Below are 19,883 nucleotides of genomic sequence, written 5' to 3' on the forward strand. Positions count from 1 at the left end.
GGATGTCACTTTCGACAGCGCTTCAGGGCGGGGATGTTTTTACTGTCTCCCGTGAAATTCGTAGTCGAAATACCGATTCGGTCAAAAAAAAGTGTTCGATTCGAGTCAAATTCGTCCGCTGGACCCGCCTGCCGTGCGTGCTGAATTTATAAAACATTTTCTTGACAAACAATACTATAAAGTGTCATGTTTATAAAATTGCACAAGGACAGTGCTATGTAAAATGTGCGCGAGTTATGACTCTATCTAAATGAAGGTAAACATTTTATTACACTTTTAATAAGAAAATGAAGCGTGAATACCTATTTTATTATTTTTGAATGGTTAATTACGCGAGACGCAACCGTATGTTATAAATTTTCGTTATTCTTTCCTTCTATAGTCTCGAGAAAGTAAGCTTTTTCAGAAGAGAAAATCGATTATTTTTTTATTAAACGGATTAATATTTTCTCTCTGTTTTAATTTAGCGATTATTTGGTTTATTTTTAGTGTAATTTTTGGAGATGCCGATATTTTTTAGCGTGGTATTTGATCACATGGGCGCATAAGCCATTTGACAAGGAGTGTGTTAACAGTCCTTATCACATATTGCGCGCTCGCCGTCTCGCTCGCACTCGGCCACCCTCGTACCCCCGCGTATGTCTCTCCCTGTCCCTCTCACGCCTGCATGCACCCTTCCTTACATAATGACCTTTGTTCCATTCCCCGCATTATTCTCCAGTCTGATTCTAATAAGACAATTTTCCCGAATGCCTTATGTACAAGTATGGCCATATTTTATTTTCTTCCAGAATAATACGGTTTTTGGAGCACGTTTTTACAATTTCCTTATCTCCTTTGTTTATGTTATTTTTGGAGCATTTATAAAATCCTGTTAAAGCACACTCTAGCATGTTTAAGCGAGTGTTTTTGCCTAGAATTTTCACTCATGAATTACATGAAATTATAGTAACTTTAAACATAAAGAGTAAATCCACTCACAAGTAGGCATAGGCTATGAAACTTAAAAAGTTGAAGCCTGAGTAGGGACATGATAAGTGGTGTTGCATAAGCCATAGCTAGATTTCGTACATAGTTAGGTAATTAAAAAAAAACTTTAACATGTTTCGAAGCATTGCACACGTGATAACTTTACAAAACCTTTTTTCATAAATTATCAAGATCAATTTTACCGTTTTCGTTTATTTTTGTCCCGTTATTTCATGATTTATGTATTTCAGAAGTCACCATTTCCCAACCTAACCTATCCAAATAACCTTACCTATTTCATTCTTCCTCTCAACTTCGTTTGCTTCCAAGAAATTGCACCAAAATAAAGATTGTGAACATTAAACTATCCTCACTTTATGTCTCCGGAACCTAGATCAGACTAAAAACACGATTTACGTCTCATCCTGGATCGTAGTCAAACATGCTAAATCGTAACTCCCCATAAACCACCGGCTTCCGGGCTGGGTTCACAGTGCCCTATACACCGTAAAGTGAGGAAAAGATAGACGTTATAAATAATAACGTTACTTTATCAGTGGAGAACTTGGGGGTCAATTCCAGTGTATTTTTAGCTGAATTTCTGCTTATTTAAGTTACCAGACGATAAACAAAAAACTTGACCATCAGTTTCAAAATAGACCCCCAACAAAGCACTCTTACCCGATTGTATTTTAAATGTGTAACTGTACACATACATACTCATTACAAAGTAAATGTTCACAGACAAATTTATATTCACAATCTTTTAAATGTAAACATTAACTAGTAACTGATTTAGTAAAAGTAAACATGAAATGAAACGAGATATTCAATATTAACATGCAAAACAAACACTGCATACGCCGAAATTATTCATTTAATAAAGTCAAGTAAATGATTTATGAAAACATGTCAGAAAAAATGTATATTTACTATCACATATTCAAGGGACTTGTGTGTCCAATTTATATAGGCAAATTATATATACAAACTGGTTGGAGCACAAATAGACAATCCCTAATTTCCTAGCCTTTGCTGATTTTCTAAATTTTCTCTTCCTTATAAAAAGTGTCTACTAATCCTCCTCCATTTCTTTTCCCATATACCGGCAATGTCCTTCACTTTTTGCTCCTGCCTCGGATCTAGAGCGCAAGATGGATCACCGCGCCCTTATGTGATTAATGTTTATGTCAACACCGTATCCATCCAATGCGGTGCCCGATGTACCATTTGGGTGCGAATAGGGTGAAAGAAGAATATTATTTAAGACTTGGCACGATCAGATCAATCAGAACCTAAAATCTGGCGGTGTCAAAAGTCTGCGTAATCGGAGGGCATGTATGACTAGATGTATGGATGTGAAGGAGGCGAGGAGTGTATGTCAGGACAGAAGAGTGTGGCGTTCCATCCTCTCTGCCTACCCCTGGTGGTAGTAGTAGTTAACTGCTTTTCTAACTAACTATCACGCCGCTTCCCATCAGGTAAAGGCATATTGAAAGCTATCCCACCGCATTCCCAGATCTGATACTGAAGTATCTAGACTTCCTGACAGACCTTCTCTTACGAAGCAATTTTTTAAAAACTAATTTTGATATTTATTGAAAATATGGAACAAACTTGTATCCCCATTTTATTGTTAATTTACATTTAAAAGCTTTCAATAGCAGAGGATAGACAGAGAAAAGAGAAAGCAATACTACTTCGTCTCTGAACCAATATTCCTTGCCTCTTTCACATTCACGCGTCTTCCAATACATACTCGCCGATTATTTATATTCCTGACACGATTGCTTGAAATTCACGAAATCACAGTTATTTTAGTGAGATTTCAAAACTTCATAACTGAATAATAACAACAACAAAACACGTCATAACTTGTATATTGCACTTTCTCTCCCACCTAATAGCGAATACAATACGCTAGAAATGAAGTGCTGTATATTATTAAAGCAGGTACATATATTGCATACTTCTCGAATAGCTCACGGATCAAAAAGTCGTGTGAAAATATTTCAAAGAAACTGCTATTCACGTAATTTTCTTTTTCATGTGTACGGCTGTCACTGTTCCGTCCTGCCGGCCGAGGAAACCCGACTGAAGGTTCACATCTCTATGTAAATTCACATGTAAAATCATACACCTAAGTAACTTCACTGCTAACTTAGAATCAATGAAATGTATAAACCCATGCACTTAGCGAGAAAGCGAGTGTTTTTGCCTAGATTTTTCACTCATTAATTACATGAAATTATAGTAACTTTAAACTTTAGACTATAAATTATATACTGTCGTCAAGAAAAGGCGATTCAGTTGGCTTGGCCATGTACTCCGAATGCCTCCTGAGAGCCTTAATCAAGCTTGCCTCTTTTACAAGGCATCAGGTTCGCGACGCCCAGGACGACCACTACTAACAATTCGTCGGCAGTCTCGTCATAACTTTGGGACGCGGATATGACTTGTGAGGATGCAAGGGAACTGGCGGCCGACAGAAAAGTTTGGAGACAGTATATGCTTCACATAGGGAGTGGATATGGTTTAAATAAAATGTATATAGATAAAGCAAACATATTTGAATTAACGATCAATGTTTGTATTTTTATTCACTGTAAACGATTGTGGTATGCGAAACTACGAATTTAATATTTTAATAGATCGTCAGAATGATAATAAAAAAGCCTGGAGACAGTTTGTGGACTCCATATGCTCCGCCTAGGGAGCGGATATGGTTTAATAATAATATAAGCTATAAAATTTAAAAAGTTGATGCCTAAGTAGGGTCACGATAAGCGGTGTTGCAGAAGCAGTAGCTAGATTTCAGAGCCACTTGGACGTTAGGTAATTGAAAAACCGACTGAAGGTTCGAGAAAACTGCTGCAATGACAGTGACTTGGCGTTTCCGGCCGCGATACATGCACGCGAAGCCTAACTCTAGTAACTATTTTAGTTACTCTTGCGCATACGTTGAGCATTAGGTACCAGTGTACCGATTAAAGTGCACTTACTGTATGATAATGTTGACATGGAATCGAATAAAAATGCCGCGTCGCCTCAAATACCTTGACATTTTAATTCTGTTATTTTTGGTGTTCTTTGTTGTCCCAATCAATGAAGGTAATAAGTACGAAAAAGCCTTTAATGCAATTTCACCTTGCATTTGATTTCAGGCCAGATTATAAACAGACATTTTTAAGACAAAAGCGCTGTTTCACAAATACAGCGTATTTCACAAAGGACAGGCGCGTAGTTGTAGACGCTCGACTGTGAAACTGGCCTCGCGCCTTCGATTCCCGCCAAGTGCAAAATCAATCAACAGAGATTTGTTTTAAATTGGTCTGGGTTAGTGATGTATTTTTTACATTTACCTTCCCTGTCCTTACTATCCTACCGCAAAGCCTCTAAACGAGCCTCTAATTTGCAGGTTATTTATTTAAAAGAATAACATTTTTAAAGTTTTTTTTACCTTGAGATTCAGCATAAGTAGTCGTCGAAAACATCTGTTTAGATCTTGAAATGAGACACTAGGTAGGTACCTACCTTTTGCAAACAGGAACGTACCGTTTTTCATGCCTCGTTTAAAAATGCCTACCTATTGTTTAATCTTTCTTGTAAAAGCAATATATGAAACTCGACTTTTGGACCTTTCGGCGAGTGAGATCTTGCTAACAGAACTGTGTGTGAGATGTCAGTTCTTTTAGTATAATTTTCACAGTAAAAAAAACAGTAATAAAAAAAATAATCGTGTATAATTTTCAATAAAACATGATAAAACTGTGAGGGTGTTTACAAATATTCGTAAAAAGAAAGTATCAAAATTCTAATTGTGAAGTCAGTAAAATATGTAAGTATATAGTTGTGTAGAATTCTACAAGTAAACCACTGCTGATCTTATTTTTAAAATAAATTGACCAACCCTTTATTTTTCCAAAATTTTATTTGATAATACTCACATGATTACATATAGATATTATTTTATATCATTAATTATAAAGCGCGAACGCGACATATTGGTTCACATCCTCCGAAACTAATTTTTCTTTGACGATTAGGTTCGTCCGTACTAAACAACAAGTTAACAGTTTTCATTTTTAAATTTTTCACTGCCAATAATCGATCGTGTCTCCCTAGTTTTTTGTTACTATGGAAGCGTATTTTAATAGTTATTTATAAGAACATATTACACACATAAGTCACATATATAATACTCTCGATAAGTATTTTCCATTACTCATTTTGGGACATGGAATAAAGATTAACAAGACTGAAAAACAAATAAGAAAACGCAGGCAAATGTATAATATAAAGCAATAAAAGGCGCTGTAAATCGGCATATAAAAACACATAAGGTAAGAAGAATGTTTAAAGGAAAAAAATAGAAAATATAGGGTCCGCCATCTAAAGTTTTTTTTTTCAACTAGTGCTTATTTCGTGAATGGTAACACTTAGCTCATGTCTGATTTGACAGATAATTAGTTTTATCCTTCCGCTGAGCGAATATGGTTGTGTATACGCTTGAACAACGCTGGGAAATATTGCGACATTACTTTGAAAATCATGGTAATGTTGCAGAATGTGTGCGAAAATTGCGTACGGTTTTTGGAAGAAGAGAAGCACCGTCAGCTCCGTATGTTCGTTATCTTGTGAAAAAAGTGAAAGAAACTGGCATCCTCATCGATAAACCAAAGCGTGAAAAGCCAAAAACAGTGCGTACACCCGAGAATATCGATGTTGTGGCAGAAAGTGTGCGTGAAGCGCCATCAACATCAATTCACCGTCGTTCTCAACAATTGAACATTTCGGAGACATCATTGAGACGAATTTTGCATAAAGACCTTGGTATGACGCCATACAAAGTCCAATTGGTTCAGGAGTTGAAGCCAACTGACCATCCAATGCGTTTTCGCTTCGCTGAGTGGGCCTGCGATCGACTTACAGAAGATGCCGATTTTGCCAAAAAAATCATCTTTTCGGATGAAGCTCATTTTGATCTTGGCGGGTATGTAAACAAGCAAAATTGTCGTATTTGGGGCACAGAAAACCCGCACGCATACATTGAAAAGCCGGTACACCCAAAACGAGTCACTGTTTGGTGCGGATTTTGGTCCAGAGGCATAATTGGGCCATTTTTCTTTGAAAATGAGCAAGGAGTGGCCGTTACAGTCAATGGCGATCGTTATCGGGCCATGTTGAACGGATTTTTGTTCACAAAAATTGAAGAGGAGGATATTGGCAACATTTGGTTTCAACAGGACGGCGCTACGTGCCACACAGCCGAAGCTACACTCGATGTTTTGCGCCCTGTTTTCAAAAAAAAAAAGTTATTTGGCGGACCCTTTATAACCAAGCACTAACATCAATATCTTTCATTTATTCTTTCGGCATTCGCTTTCTGGTAAGACATGAAGAAATTGTAAAAAACACTTGTTTTTGACCACTTGAGTTTATTTTATTATAACGACTAGTTTCGGAAGCTATGCTTCCATCTTCAGGCCTAAATATAAACTCAAATGGTAAAAAACATGTATTCTTCTTTTACAATTTAAAATATCTTTCCATATAGTATTTTTTTTAGTTCATTCATTTTGGATCCCTGATTGGGTTCTATTCTAGGACTTTACTTCAAACTTTGTTGTGTTTATTGCCTCTACGTGTATTTTATTACGTCTTCATATGTATTATAATGATGGATTTTTCTGTTAAAAATCGTTAACAATCGAGCAAATTGGTATTTGTTTAGCTTTACTAGATTGTGTAAAATCAGTTTGACACGTAGGAATATTTTAACGTCATATTGTTCACATCATATTGTTGTGTTTATTGCCTCTACGTGTATTTTATTACATCTTCATATATATATTATAATGATGGATTTTTCTGTTAAAAATCGTTAACAATCGGGCAAATTGGTATTTGTTTAGCTTTACTAGATTGTGTAAAATCAGTTTGACACGTAGGAATATTTTAACGTCATATTGTTCACACACGTTGACTACATATTTAACGACTCTGCTGAGATTAGCGGCCTTGCGCATCAGAATTCCTGGCGTTATATTCGACTTGTTACAATATCTAGCCGCTTTATTTAAAAATTGTAACGGTGAACTTTTTTTTACCGTATCCGCGTTTTTAATTGCTTAATAAATGCAGTAATCAATTATCGTTTTTATTTACATCTGAACAGAAAATACAATTACCTCTCGTGGTAGAGAACGTATCGCGTACGCTATCTAGCATGCTTGATGTATTTAAATGAGAAACCACCTAATTTCATTAGATGAAATCCTAAGATAGTGACAAAAAGTGATTTATGTATTATACATTTTCGGTATGCTTTTTTGTCGTTATTTATTTTTACATTTTTTTTTAGATAGGAATTGCATTTATTATTTTACCTTGATTATTTATTATGTACAAGGTTTATAGATCATTAAGTGGATTTTTGTTTCTTATAACGAAATAAATATGTTTTATTTAAATCTGTGTTGGGAACAGGATGGATAAACAAAAAAAGATCGAAAAAAACTTGGTATGATCAAGTATTTGAAATAGTTGGACGTAGTCAAGTCAAGAGTCGGAATAATCAGTATGTATATACGAGAAGTTGTATGAATGTGGAAGAGGCGAAGATTGTGTGCAAGGACAGCTTGGTGTGGAGTTCTCTTTTCTCCGCCTACTATATATAAAATAATGAAGCGGTGTGATGGTTAGTTCGTTAGTGTTTTTTAAGTAATATTATTTATTGAGGCGCTTTTTACCCAGCAAAGAATTGAATTATAATTTTTTTCGCATTTTTAATTTCACAATGTTTTGAGTGTGTCCAAATCTTTGTTCACTAATTTAAAATATATTCGATAACATTGTTCCCTTGTTTCTACATATTAAAATAAAATCAACTGTGTTTTGAAATCCATTAAGAGCACATAAAAGCTCATAAACACGAAATGGCATTGCAATATGGACACTTCATCGCTTACTATTAATTAAGTGATTACCGGATCGGTGTGAACTGGAATTGACTATTGGTGTTGTATCAACAAGCGCTGTCACCTATCCACTAGATATTGACAATGTCCATGTAACGCACTCTGCACATACAGTAAATCCCCCTATAACATTGAGATAGGTACAGCGTTATCGGAGGGAACATTAAGGGGTAAATGTTTTTAGATTGTATTTTAAATCAACACGTTAAACGCCAATACAAAAATTTGTCAATTTTGAAATTTACAAAAAAAAAACTATTTGGTAATTTACGTATTTTAATAATATAATGTATTTAGTTAGTTTAATTTTTTGATTTGTCTATGGGTTCCATAGTCAAAGCATTTTGAATGTAGTTCTTGATTGAGGTCACCAGTGCCCCCCATGGCGTTTAATGTGATCACTCGTCACATCCACTTGTTGAAATGAAATAATACAATTAAAATTATTCATTACCTAAGTTTTTTTTCAATTTAAAATTTACTGAAATTAATTATTAAAAAAAAAAAACAGATCTATTCACCTTCTTCTGTTAAACGTATAACTCATATGGTAAATATTTGATAACTCTTTTCATTGTCATCTTTTTGTTTTCTGTTAAAATCAAATAACTGTAGTTTATATTAGCACTTTTAATCTTCTTTTATTTCTTTTATCTATTGTATTATTGCCAGTGCCCTTTTATTATAACCTAAAATAATATGTATACTCACACACAGGCCATGCCTTTGTTGCATCTTTTTTTTGTATTAATATTATAAAAAAATTGTACTTGTAATTATAATATCCATATTGTGAAATGCAAAAGAATTTTCAAAAAAATATTTAAATTAACTCTCTGTAACATTCCCTCCGATAACGCGGAACGTATCTCAACGTTATAGGGGGCTTTACTGTATATGGTAGGATACATCCTGGCAACTCTAACCGACAGTTCACCGCCAGTAACTGTGAATGTGTAAATATCCCACGGACAGAAATAATTACCATGTTTGAATTCAATTGCACGTTAATTAACGCGTGTGGATTAAATCTCTTTTCCGTATAAAAAAAAACAAGTGTTAATCAACTAACGTGGAATGTGTATTTTAAATGTTCGACTTTTCGCTACTAATATGTACAGCTTTGGGTTTGTACGCCAATGTATTTTTCGGCTGCTGTCAAACTAATGAAATACACATTGTTTTAACATCTACACATAGATGAAGAAGAATATGGAAGTTTGGGTATTTACTGAGCTAAGCACAAATCATAGACTGGTCAAGTTGTCACTTTACACACGTGTAACATTCACCATTATACCCACGATTGACAATATTTTAAATTATATACATAATAAGGCGATTAACTAACATTAGTTTGAAAACGCCATAACAAACGAAACAATTGTCACAATTTTTATTGTTGTTTTTTAAGTGTTTGTTTTTAACATTTAATATTACAAATTAATCCATTCTCAGATTATGTTTCCTACCTACAACACGCACTGTGTATGGTAAATAAATAACAAAGCTGACCACTAACTACCCGCAGACTATCGTATGCGAGTCATCCTCCCAACTCTAGAATTTTATATTTGTAAATTAAATAAAGGTACGAGGCTACTGAAGTGACGTCTGTATGACATTGCTAGCTTAATACAACATAAATTAAACAGTGGACGTATGTATTATGTCACGTACGTGTGAGTGAAATGTAATAGGAAGCTTCCGAGAGACAGTGGAAGAAACAAAGGGATGTTTGAAATCAGGGACTTCTGGGAGACGTCACATACTCGTATCAGTAGATAAAGGTTTTTCTAAGATGGGAATTGCATTTATTATTTATTACATTACATTGCTTATTATGTACAAAGTTTATAGATCATTAAGTCGATTTTTGTATCTTATAACTAAATAAAGATGTTTTATTTTAATCTGTGTTGGGAACAGGAGGGATAATTTAGTGTGGGCCAATCAGGAACTTCTCAGCACTTGCTCATTGCTGGAGGAAACCACAATAAAACTCCTCAGGAGAAGCCGGACTGTTGACTGTCACCAGCAGACCTTCCGTTCCACTAGAAAAAGGTTCGGCATTTTGTGTCCTACCTTGGTGTATGGTATCAATGTCCTTTACTATTTTTATCATGTATGATACCATCTCTCGTGACAGTTCCTTATGAACTATCACGGATCCGATGTCGAATAGGTCCTCACCCAGGCTCCTGCAACACGCTTCCAGCTGTTGCCTTTGAATGTTGAAAAGGGGAGCAGTTAAAGGCTATCTGTAAATTTAAATTCAAGTTTATCTGGAAATAAAGAATGATTTTAACTTTCTTTTTCTTTAACCGCACTAAGTTTAAGAATCGTGCAAATTTTATTACTGAAGGAATAGTGTAAAAATAGTTTTGTTGTTGATTATACGATTGTGTTATAATATTTTTAAAAAATGATTTATAGTATAGTACGTTCAAATCAAATCAAAGTTCGTAACATGTAATTTTCTTTGAAAAAATTCATACGTTTATACATACAATACTTACACACTTATTCGTTCAAGTAGACCAAAAGGTGATTGCAATAGAAATGCATACATTATTCAACTGTCCACTCTCTTGATTATAACATTTAAAAAATATATATTTTTGTACTATACAGTAAATACGATTTAAGAGGTACAGAATATAACGGTATTTATATAAAAAGACTGACGTCTTCTTTAAATTTATACACTTTGATCTCCTATGTTTTATGTATCGTAATTGAGAAAAATTGTGGCGTAGTACAGCTAGCTTGCTCTAAAATGCATAGGTTCTTGTACCAAACATCAAACGTAACTCCGTGCGCCACAGCCCTGAATAGTATGCGTCATTATAAAATCCTTTCACTAAACTTTCAATTATGTTTTGTAAGCCGCTTAAGAAATTCTATTAAATCCCCGCAGAGAAACTTCTAAGGGATGAAAAAATTAATACGCTTCGGGGTAGAAATTTTCCGAAGAATCCCATTGTTAATAAGTTAATTCGTTTGATATGAAACTTGCTTCGCTAAGTCGCAATTTGTTTTTAATCTACTCCTTCCTCTCTCGGTAGTAGCTAACTTCTCGAAGTTAGTTGAAAAATATTAACCCCAAGGTCGGATTCAATAAAATCTTAGCCATAAGTAACGATGCTAAATTTCGGGTGTTTTTGTTTATTTCTTTAGTGACTACTTGTTGGAAATTTGCACTGCTCCTCCTGTCTTAAAATTCTAGATTAAAAAATAACTTTTTAACTCTTACAAGATATCCCGAGATAGTCACTTAATAAATACAACTCTCGAAGGTTGAGTTTCGGCGTCGTGAAATTGGCTTCTTCTGTTTTAAATTTCTACGACAAGAAATGTTGATGTGGAAATCTATCTCGAAATGTGGACTTTTGAAATATTCAAACATTATTTGTCGCGTGAGAGAAATTAGCGCAGTCTTCATAACCCGAATGGAAAACCTATTCACTAATGATTAGTACAAATTTAAATCTGTTTTAGCTGTAACATTGATTTTTTTATCCGATTTAAACTAAAGAGAACCAAATTTATTGCGCTGGAGAATTAAATAAATTGGCCAGTAAATTAGTTAATAAATTATAAATGAAAGGTTTTCGTGTTTCAATTCTCGCAGGTCTTGAGCTGTTGTACAAAGGCATTAATTATCATAACTTTCGGACCTTTTCGATCGATAAATGTGTACAATTATCGTTTTGTGGCAAAGTCAAAGAGTCGGATTCCGGACAATTCGTTAGTACAGTAAAACCTCGATATAACGGATCTCTATTTAACGAACTTTGGATATAACGGATGAAAAATCCGGTCAAAAATGTTTTTTTTTTATTTAAACGTTTTAATATTATACATAGTTAAATTCAAGTTTTTTGCCGAATGTAAATGTTTTTTAAGCGGTCATGATAATAAAAAATTCTGTCTCAAAGCATCAAAAGTGCAAACAAAACTTGATGCCTTTTTCAAGCAATATTACCGAAAGCAAGCGCATCGATAACAAACAGTAACGTCACCTCAAGACGAATGTCCGAAGACAATAAATATAATTTTGTTTATGCTTATTTTTAAACCTTTTTTTATATAACGGACTTTAGGCTTTAATGGACATGCCCCCCTAATTATTATCGAGGTTTTCATAAAATCGTAGTAATCACAAGATAGTTCGCTTAAGCTTTATTTAAGTCGCTCAAACGTCAGTTATAGTTAACAAACCGACGGTCATAAGTTAACTGAGCAATAACAACTCCCTCCATTAACTCAGTTTACTCCATTTCCTGAACAGTTATTACAATGTTTATTTCCAAAACCCGCAGTCCATTGATACCAGCTTAGTTATTAGTATGTATATCTTAAAAAGAAGACGAATAAAAAACACATAATATGTATGGGAAAATAATATAATTGTTCAAATATTGTATCGGTTGCGTAATAATATATTCTATTTAAGTATATTTTAGGTGGTAAGGAATCATTTATTCTCTTATGTTTCTTATATCTCTTAAATTGAAAATCAATAATATCTTCTGTACGTCACACTCGACCCCCATCAGTCAGGGGTGGAAGCAAGGTTGCCGGATGTCTGTTCAAATCGGGCTGTACGGTGAAAATACCGGACGGCCGGATGTCCGTTTTCTATTGTTTTAGGAAAACACTTAACCTTGAGACTTGGTGTGACAGTATCCAAGTGATAACAGCAAAATATATTAAGTTATATTATTTTGATCATTTGTTTAAATACAATTAATGAGCCGATTAATAGTGTGTGTAAATGTACTTATGTTCAGTTTTAATGGTATTTATTGTTTCGGCATTGACTTTTGTGGTAAAACATGATTAAATTAGAAATAAAACACTTTTTTTTCCCACATAAGTATTATATTGTTAGGACTAGTTTTGGAAGCCACAGATGCTTTCACCTACGTGTTTGAATACAAACTGACTTTATAGTTTATATTCAAACCCGTAGATGGATGCATCTGTAGCTTCCGAAACTAGTCATGACAATATAATACTCAAGTGATAAAAAAAACCTATTTTATTGACCACAGTACATCAAAGGGTTTCCAATCATTTCAAGGCTTTTCTGACACCAAAATATTTATTTATTTATTTAAACTTCATGTACCGAAAATAAATAAGTACATTGGCGGGCTTATTGCTAAAAAGCAATATCTTCCAACTAACCAAAAACAGACTAGTGATATTGATTAAAACTTTTGATACCATATACTTATAGCTGTTTGCAATCAGAGGGCAGAGAGTACTACAACATTTAAAAAAAACATAAATTACAAATTGACATTTAACCAAACATAAATTACAGAAGATGATAACAAGGAGGGCAAAGGAAAAATAGAGCTCAGGGAAGGAGGTAGAGGGAAAGACTATGGTTACAATTAAGTATTATTTTATCTTACAAAAACGATTATACGTAAGTACCTACAAAATGTTTTCTGGGAGTTAAACATAAGGTAGGTAGTTTAACTTCATTCTTTCATTACCGTATGCTGAAAAGTCGTGTTTTTTATTATTTTCACTTTTAAGATTAAATTGAATGTTTCTCAACACGACTGGTACGCTTTGAGTAAAAGTTTGGCGGTAATTTACCGCCATCTTTAGGAATTTAGGGCCGCGTAAGTTCGCTCGGCAAAACAGTGTTTATTTTATGAGCAAACTCTCGAGGAAACCGGTTTTACTTTGAATACCTCAAATTACCCACAGAATACTGGGATTTTCTTTTTTAATTTGTCGCTCTCACATAAAGCGATAAATGTCTTCGAACTCAAAGGGAAAAATAGTCTAATATAATTGAGTTTTGGATTGTCTCTTACAATAATAAAAAAAAATGTTAAGAGTTATTAGCAGATATGTACCTACTATCGAGAACCATGATCATAACGACGGTTAAGTGTTCCTAAAGGTGGAGACTGACCGGAGCATTTTGTCGTAACATAACGTCGTAACATCGCTTGCGGCGAGCATCACCGAGCATCCGAAACTATGGATGAAGCGCTCGGCGCGGTTTACTGACTGCCTGAATGCTCGCTTCGTAACGTGTTACGTTACGACGAAACGCTCCGGTCAGTCTCCATCTTAACATTGCTAGTATTTCAGACGAATTTCTTAAAATATAAGTATTTAACAATTTGTTTAACTTTTTATTTGTACACTATGTCGCTCACTCCTTTCAAGAACGTCATATATCAAAAATCGTCAATTTTCAGTTTTGCATATGTTTAAATTTATGTGTAGGTATATAAATACACAGAATACATCGCGCACTCCTTTCAACAACGTCATAAATCAAAAAACATGATCTTTCAGGAGATCGTTTTTAATGTTTAAAAATATAAAAATATAAACAATACCTTTTCTTCAAAATGCAAAAAGAACACTTTCTGCCCTGTAGCGGGTAAATATTAAGTTAAAAATATGCCGCTTTTGCTGGGAAATAGTACATTTTCTGGGCATTCCGAAAGCATGCACAACTGAAAATTGTCGATTTTTGATATATGACGTTGTTGAAAGGAGTGAGCGATATAAGGATATAACAGTGATCATTTCCTTTATATAATTTTGCAATTTAAATTGTTAAACGATTTATTCATTGCTTTATCCGAGATGAATTTGTAAAAATAAAAGAAAATAATAAACCTTTGAAAAGACAGTATAATGTGACCGTTTGCCTGACAACGCGATATGGTGCTGGATATAAAAATTCCGACCTTATAGGGGTAGTTAGTTAGGCCCGTTAAGGGAGCGCCTGGCGCCTCTCGCGGAGGATTTATTGGCTGGAAACTGACTGAAAGGGTTGCCGGGAAACGCGTTAAATACCCACCCCTATGATTTACTAACTACTTGTTGTGATTATTACAATTTTTAACATATTCCTAACATTCCCTTTTCATCCCGGAACGCTTATTTACACATGTAAGCCTGATAATGTTATGAATCATAAGTTAGTAGCCAGTATTCATCTAAAATGAAGATTAGATATAAGGAATGCATACTTTTTGTTTTTTATTATAAAAGAGTTATGATATTGCATTTTTAGAGAATTCTTAACATTTTTAAATGGATATCCGAGATAAAGGCGGATTTAAATGATCAATAATATAAATATTTGTATTTTTTATTAGCACTTTTAATCTACATATTTATATTTTTTACATATATTATATTCTTTTCTCCCTGTATGATATTTATTTATAGATTTGAAGAATTTATTTATAATCTATAGGGCGCTTTGATTAAACTATTAATAAAATATGGGATTAAAAATGGAAAATAAAAGCTTTATTTATTTATACATAGATCTGGCGTTTAATTTGTAAAACTCAATTTTAACGTACGTATAATATTAAATGTCAAATCAAACACTGATTTTTTGAGTCGAAGTTGTATTTTATTGTTAAAAAACACATAAAAATAAATTTTTTGACTATTGTTTCGCCTAGTTATGGTATTTTCAATGCCCTTTATCATAACCAAAAATAAATTGTATACCTTCACAAAGCCCATGCCTTTGTGGGATCTTTTTATGTATTAATATAATATAATATTTTTGTACTTGTAATTGTGAAATGGAAAAAACATTAAAATAAAGAAAAAAAAATACATGATTGTAATGCCACATTATATATAACGATAGTTTAAAACTAGGGTATTGTGTTTAGTTTAGTAAAATTAGCAATGGAAAAAGTTCTCATTAAAATCTACGCAAACACGGATTAATTGTCTTTTTTATTAACGAATGCCTCCGCTGAAAAGGGTCCTCGAAAGCTTCCGAACGGAAAGCTCAGTTTGAGTTTTTCAGCATTGTGTGACTTCACCCCTTATTCATAGTCTGTAGTATCTCCTATTCATTTAGGGGCTCGAGCAACCCCTGTTTAAGGGTAAATAGGAAAATCCGATTATTAAATAACTCCATAATGTTTTTATTTTTATTATCAGTATTTTATTTTGAAATTCGGATTTGAAAGACATGATTGAATTGTAAATGAAAACACTTGTTTTTTACCACTTGAGTATTATATTTAATTTTAATGACAAGATTCGAAAGTCACTTTCATCGGCAGGTGAATAGTAATACATTACATTAATAGTACATATCAATATGCTTCTGTCGATGAAAGCTTTCAAAACTAGTCGTTAAAAATAAATATGATTTTCATGTGGCAAAAAACAAGTGTTTTCATTTACAATTTCACCCTTATTTTATTGGAATGCTATATTTTTAGAACCAAATATTTTAACCGCCACGATTTTAAATGGAGCTATGAATCTCAACCATGATATGTATTAAGCAAATTAATTTTTCAAAAAAGTAAAATGAAAGAAAAGTTTAAAAAAATATATTTCAAAAAGTGGCACTGCACAAATTGAGTTTTTTTTTACTTTGAATTAGAATATTAATAGGCTGCATTTGCGAAACAGTATTTAGATCAAATAAAACGCTGTTTCGCTTTTACGTTTTATTCGTCTCAATGTGATTTTCGTTGTTGTTCTCAGTGTGATATTCGGATTCAGTATGCCCAAATAAATAAAAAAGTACACGTAATTCTTAATTACTGCATTTTTATGCTAAGCTGCGATCGCTTTGACAATGACGGGAATCTTCTTATTCGCTTTGAATAAAGAATTTAATTTTTTTGACCTTTTTTATCACAAATGATTAAAAAATTCGGGCAAATGAAAAACAAACTACCATATTTTATCAAAGGCTATTTCACAAAGATTAAGTATGGACAGCCGTATTTAGCCCGTAAGTAGAATCTACTTAGTCCAAAAATGCAAAAAAAACGTACTACTAAAAAAATGCCCCTTACTGTGTTTTGGGTTTGGACAGCCGAGTAGGTACTCGTAAATGAAATACGATATGGTATCAGAATTGTTTTTCTTTTCTTTTCTAATTTAAACTTAGTAGTGTGCGCAAACGACACAGTACCGAGATTTTAACATAACAGCTTAAAACTCTTCATTAAAAATGTATTTTTTTTTTGCCTTCTAAGCTATTTTCTCCTCTTAGAACCCGTAGAGGGCTATTTTGGGATGATCTCAAAATTTATTCTTATGACAGCTCTTTTTCTGTGAATATGGCGAAAGGTAGGTACTTAGTGTCCCACTCGTCGCCCCGAGGGGTGCCTTGTCCCGATTACGCCATAAGCGGTGACGTCACTGCCTTTCTACGTATTCCAGGAATAAGATAGGTCGAGACATTGTACCATTTCCAACGCAATTTGTTAGTGCAATGCGAAGCGTTTGTATTTATGCAATCTACTGTAGGTACTTGGAACCCCTTAACGAGAAAAGTTTAAATTTGATACAGAAATGGACAACAATGTGTCGTCTACGCGGCGTAATTTAGTTTGAAAACGTCTATGGGCAATAAGAGAAATAATGTACAGTATGGATTACGCCGACCCGTGTTTTTTTTTTTTGTTTGGCAGTCACCCAGTGAAAGGATGTTTCTGCCAGTGTCAAGTATTATTTTTATTAACAAACAAAAAATTTATAGAAAATAATAATAACAATGAATACAAAAGTTCATAGTTTAAATGCGTTTAGCTTTATCATTTTAGAAATTATGCACGCAGTTCTAGAATTAGGTTCAGAAAGAAGGGTGGATACTTGGGTGGGGAGTTGGATTCCTGCCCGTGTTAAGCTATTTAGAAAGTTCTCATTCTCTGTTGTCAGCGGACACTGAAATAACGTATGGTTTGCATCCCCTATATCTTGTGCACATTCGCAATCTGGTGATGTAACGCACTTTATCTTATAGAGATGCACAGGCACAACCCGTGATATTGTCAACATTTTATTATAACTCCGAAATGGATCAAGGTAACAAAAAGTCATCCCCTCAATGTTACGAGTAGATTTGTTTCATATTATCAGTATTCTTTTTTTTCTTTTTCTTGGCTCCATCCCGACTTATCGTCTTTGTAGACTGTTGGAGTCAGCTCTCCTCGTCCTCAGATTGTGGGTCCCTCCTCTTAACTTTTCGAATCCTCTTAAACAAAGCAAAAAATCGATGTATTCCCATATTCGTATTTTAAGTTTGTATCGCATGAGCGTTTTCACCTAGTTTTGTTTAGGCAAGATATTTGATAACATTGCTAAAAATCCATGCTAATCCTCAATACACGATCCGTTAGTGCCCACGCACGTGTGAACACTGACACTAGGACACGTGTCGTCCCTTGCGTGACCTGTACGTGTCATTGCAAGGTCGCTCGGTGCACGTGCACTCGCCGTAGTTCAACTTAATTATGCAGCGGAAATTTTCCGTTAGGTACCTACCTACGTTCGCATAGTTATCTTACGATGAGATTTTCGCGTTCGGGTGAAATAATACAAAATTTAAGAATTATTTAATCTGTGATGACATTTACGCCAAAAAAACAAAAAATAAATATGTAAAAAAAACAGTAATTCAAAGGAAATGGAAAAAGGTGTAAGTATTTTGCTGACTCTGATATTCATGATTTTTTTAAAACAAATAAAATACTTTTAAAATAAGAAACACGTAGTAGAAAAAATAAAAATAAAATAGTAATACGTTAATTTTTTTAACATAAATATTTTTTTTTTTTAATATTCATAAAATTAAACATTTTACTTCTTAGAGACATGTTGTTTTTTTTTTACTTGAAAATAAATATTATGATTATTTTTAAGGTAAAGAAATTCAGCAAAAAATACTTTATTTACCTCTTATTAGGGATAAATAGAAACGTCTATCAATTTTGTACGTACCTATGTAAAAGTGCATACAGGACTACATTTTATTGATGCGGTATTAACTTCATTATAAATTATATTGAGCCAATTTGATCACTCCTGAGCGTCAGGTACCAAATCCTGGGTATATCAGAGAAACGTTAAGGGAAAAATCACTGGAAAATCAATCTCGGACCTCATGCAACTTAGCTAAACGTCTTAACGACTCTGCTACGGACGCGATTGGAAGTAAAATTCATGAAAATATAAATAGTACGATTTTGTAAAAAAAAACCTTTAATTTTACTATTTGAATATCAGTTTTTATTTTAAATAACGTCACTATTTTGCGAAAATGAAACTGAAATTCGGTAGTTAAAAATAATTTTGTAGTTTTTTCCCACCTCGTTTAAAATATCATAGAATAATAACTTTTGCAACAACATTTTGAGTGTATCTTATACTTATTACTTAATACTTATTCACATATCTAGATTATCTCCAATTAAAGGAGTTATTTTTCATATTATAATGGCCGTAAGCCCCGTAAATGCCCAGACTCTAATATACTTTTCCATCTACGTTTAGATTTAATAAAAAAACTTTGCTTTGTTCGTTTTGTATTTTCTCGTATTTAATAAACAGATTCTTAGTAACTCTACTGACGATTTTTGACTCGTTTCAGTCTAAAACTAGGTTGGATATGTTATTGTTACTCCAAATGACTTTAAAAACATTTATGAATTCGCGACACACCCAAGACTTATTTATATCTTGTTTTATTCCTTAATGTGCTGTAAACCATCTTGTACTTGTCTCTTCTCTTGTTTATATAAAAGGTTTTCCTCTCCCCGCTCAATCCTTTAAACATCCGTGCATTCCTTTTTAATGACCGCATTTCCACTACGTTTAAACCGCTCTCATCCTTCACAACATTATTCCTACACATAAAACATACGCGCACAGTACATAATGTACGGTAACGTCCTCGTACCTTGTACCCTACATTTGTAGGGTAGGCACTAACTCGATCGCAGACAGTATAAAGTGTAACAATAAAAAATATTGCTTCTAATCGGTTCAAATATTTATTGCTTTTGAAAATGTTGAAATGATTTGATGAGCTATAAATAAATTTATGCTGGTTTTGTTAATTATATACGCATACTGTGTGTTACGCAAGTGGCGAAACGTGTATAG

The 19,883-nt window shown here is 33.6% G+C and overlaps 1 protein-coding gene across 1 annotated transcript in view; it reads left to right on the forward strand.

The window, feature by feature from the left end:
• The window catches only part of Hers (Histone gene-specific Epigenetic Repressor in late S phase), a 244,660-nt gene continuing 224,777 nt past the window's right edge, over window positions 1-19,883 (forward strand). The window contains exon 1 of the mRNA XM_088259360.1: window positions 1-256. The gene's annotated coding sequence lies outside the window, so the exon portion shown is untranslated. The remainder of the gene's footprint in view (window positions 257-19,883) is intronic.

The sequence above is a fragment of the Brachycentrus maculatus genome, unplaced genomic scaffold (genome assembly GCF_059751285.1).
Source record: "Brachycentrus maculatus isolate JH-2025_06_01 unplaced genomic scaffold, ASM5975128v1 h1tg000116l, whole genome shotgun sequence".
Taxonomy (NCBI): Eukaryota; Metazoa; Arthropoda; class Insecta; order Trichoptera; family Brachycentridae; genus Brachycentrus; species Brachycentrus maculatus.